Genomic DNA, 4097 nt, shown 5'->3' on the forward strand with positions numbered 1-4097 from the left:
CACTCTCAACTTTCACTTTGGCTCAGACCACTCCCAACTTAACACATTGTTTGTCATGGCACCCCCTCATTAAATATTCACTAACCAGGTTACTAAAATTAGCCTATGTGGCAATTTTATCGGATGTGGCATTTCATATGTGTCGTACATGAGCCGATGTGGATAATCCCTGATTTGATGAAGTTTATAATCCCCAAAATACACTAACACTTCACTCAAACCAAGATAATAACATATCAGAAGCTCTCAAGTTCATCAATGGCGATCAAACCCTAATCGATCAGAGGTACGTTTTCTCTCAATATATTGGTATTGTTCACTGATTGCACTGATGGAGGTTATCGATGTGATGTTATGGTATGGTGGAACATTGGATTTTGGTTTTGATCAACCTCAATATATTGGAGGTCAAGCTAAGTTGATACGTATGGATGTTAATCGCATTGCATACTTTGAGTTGTTAGAGTATGCAATGGATACTGGGTGTTATGAAACTAGGGATTTTTACATGTATGGATTAAATACTGATAATGGTGAATTCAAGCTTCTTGGGAATGATAATGATGTTATGGAGATTGCATTAAAGGCTCGAACATGGTCTGAACCATTCATGGAGGTATTTATTCAAGTCTGTCCAATTACCCATGAACAAGAAGTCCAATTCATGTCCCAGCCCAGTAAACCCCAAGCCCAATCTTATTCACCACCCATTAAACCACAAGCCCAATCCAGTTCCCAACCCATTAAACGAAAAGGCCGGCCCAAAAAAATTGTAACCCAGTCCAAAAAGAAAGTAGTCCATGTCAGGGAGTGAGTAGGGCATCTGAAAAAAGTGTTACCACTCCCGTACTTGAAGTCCCTAGATCTGGATCCACTGCCTCAGGAAAGGGGGTTGTTATTTGTAACAACTCTCATTAAAATTAATAATTAGAATGATAATTAGTCAATAAGAAAACCCTAATTGAGACACCCAAGTAATTTCGCACTAACCCTAAAATTTTCAGAACAATCAGAATTAGGATCAGGGCCCCTAAAACTCAGGGGGGGGGTAAACCCTAATTGATAATTATCAACAAAATCCGTTGTCACAATTGAAATTCGAATTTTTGATGATTCATGCAAGCTAGTCCCGTTTCCAGCTAGTCTAGGTAAATAGACTGCACCCTTTACGGACCGTAAAGGAAAATGCCTTACGGACCGTAAGCATATGTGCTTCCCTTACGGACCGTAAGGGTTGAAGCATACGGTTGAGGATATTTTCTGGCTATAAATAGCCGACCTTGGGATTTGAAATAAGAAATGAAAACGACGTTCAATTGTTGTTTGTACGTCGAATTAACACCAAAATACTACCATTAAACACACACACTGCACTCGAATCGCTGCCGCAAAACAGGGTAATTACTCGATCGCTATTACGATTCATTTTCCGAGATCAATATATCCAAAGAATGTTTAAGTGCCGCCCACATTAGGGTTATACTTTGTCGTTCGTCGTTAAATCGATGAATGTTTAAATATTGCACTTTGTCGTTCATTGTGAGAATTTGATCTCGTGAGTTATCGTGACTGCTGTATTGATCACTAACCCAGTTTTGTGTGCATTATTATTACTATTAGGTTAACGAAGCTAAATCATATTCTGTCCGTATTAAATCTGCAATGTGAGTCATTCTCTTTTTATCAACTGTTTTACAATACTCCAAATTATTTTCAGAATTATAATTACAGTGATTAAGTTGATGTAATCAACAAATTACGGCCAGTATGTGGGGTATTGTGCACATTACTACAGTTTAAATCATTTTAGGTGGGCGAACCTAATTTTAATTGATTTACGTTATTCATTGGGGCAGCCAATGGTGATATGACCACTGTCACAGATCCGGTCGAGTGACAAGTACTGTGGGTAGTTGGTTGATATCAGAAACATGCGTAAAAGATCTTAACACTGTGAAAAATAATAAATGTGTCATTTTCAGTAAAATGAATGATTCACTCAGTATTTCCCCGCTGACAAAACCTTTTTCAAACATGTTTCAGGTGATCTACTGTAATTCAGGAAAAGTGCCGAGAAGCATTTCAAGCTTACGATAGTGGCTCAATATAAAATAAAGAAATATGTTTTGAAATAAAGATTATCAGAAAAATCTTATTATTGTAAATTATCGGGGTTTTGTCCCGAATTGTGAAATGAAATAATCGGGAAAAGTTTTTAGCTTTAAAACGATCCTGACGTAAAAATTCCGCTGCTAAACTCAATTAAATAAATATCACGGGATTTCTGTCCCGCGGCTCCTGAAACGGGTTAAACCGGGTCGGGGGCCGTGACAGAAATAAGGTGGTATCAGAGCCACTGAGTTAAGTTAATTAAGTATTTAACAGATACTTAATTTTTCCTGATTACTATTATGTGATTATGTGTTTTATTAAATTGACTATTTGTTAGTTACAGTATGGGTAAGCAAAAGCTGCAAGATATCTATCTTAAATTAGATAGGTCAGTCTATGAAGAGGGAAGTTCATCCAAAACTAAATTTTCAAAGCTTCCTACAATTCCTGAAGAAGGAATATTTGTGCGAAAAGCATAATATGAGAAACCGCTTTCTCCTAGAAAAAGGAGTATGATTATTAAGAAAAGTAAAGAGCAAATCCGAGAAAAGAGGATTAAAAAGGAAACCCAGGAGTTAATCAATAAATCACCTTGGGAAGATAAGCTAGATGAGAAATGGGCAAATTTGTATATGCTAGCTACTGTAGCCGAACATGCAAATCTTTAAATACCCTAAGTCTAGTAATAACACTTCTCAGTAAATAAATAAATAAATCTGAGTGTGTTCTTTTCTGTTATTTTGTACAAATAGTGTGCAATAAAACTTCGATGTTTATTTGTTAAACTTTGTTCCAAAGTTTTAACTTAACATTTCTGTGCATTTTGCATATATGCTACATAGCATGAGCGAGATATCTGAAGCTTTTCAGAACCTCAATCTGTACCCGGTGAATATAGAAGTTTCCCAAGAATTTACTGGATACTTTGCTGATGTGGACCAACCTGTAGAATTCCATGCTCCACCTTTGACAAAGCCAAAACGAAAGAAAAAGAAGAATTACGTGTGGGGACATCGTATCCGTAGGAAAAAGCTAGTCCCGAAACTTCCTAAAATAAACAATCCTTTAGAAATAGCAAAAGAAACTGGTAAACAGCCAGAAATGGAAACTGAAGTCGAGAAAGATTCTAGGCAAATGGAGATACAGTTTGAGGAATATTCTAAAGATATAGAAATGGAAGTAGGACAAGGTCTTAGATCAACTCAGATAGAAATCGGAGAGAGCTCCAATCAAAACCAGAACCAGGAAATAACTTTTCAGGATGAAATAGATTTTCTATTGGCAAACTGTGAAACTATTCAGCCTGTCAATACGAATGTTTTTACCTATCCTAGTGAAAATCCACTCCCTATGAATTTTACACCAGCAATCCCAGAACCAATAGTCCACGCCCAACCTGTAGAAATGGAAGAATGGTGGACGAATGATTGGCAATTTCAAAATATTGTCAACGACCCTTATTCCTTCCTTCCGCAATTCGATCCAGAACCCCTACCTAATCCACCAATGAGCACTGAGAATATGGCTGAACTTCGCCATTTCGGTGAAGAGTTGATGGATGCAGGGAATAGAATCAGGGAAATAGGGGGACAGATTGCTTGGAAGTATGATGAAAGGGAAATGCGTTTTTAGAACAACAAATGGCGAGGGATAGGAGGATGGTAAAAGTATAGTTGTGTAATAGTAAAAGTAAATAGCAAAATCAGTCTGTAACATAACAAATAAAACATTGTAAAATATTGGTGTGTATTGATGCATACTATAATTAATATAAAATCGATAGTTTTGACTTTACATGCATTATGAATTTTCTGATTGTTTGTGTATAAATTGCTATTTATCAAGATACTAATTAATATATATTATCAGATGGCTAATAGTGGTAATGAACCGGTAAATGAAGCTAATCAGTCAGAGCAACATCCAGGGGATCAATATATGACTAGACAAGATATTGAAAATATTGTTGCTCAAGGGATAGCTAA

Source organism: Helianthus annuus, chromosome 15, assembly GCF_002127325.2.
Source record: "Helianthus annuus cultivar XRQ/B chromosome 15, HanXRQr2.0-SUNRISE, whole genome shotgun sequence".
In the NCBI taxonomy this organism is placed as follows: Eukaryota; Viridiplantae; Streptophyta; class Magnoliopsida; order Asterales; family Asteraceae; genus Helianthus; species Helianthus annuus.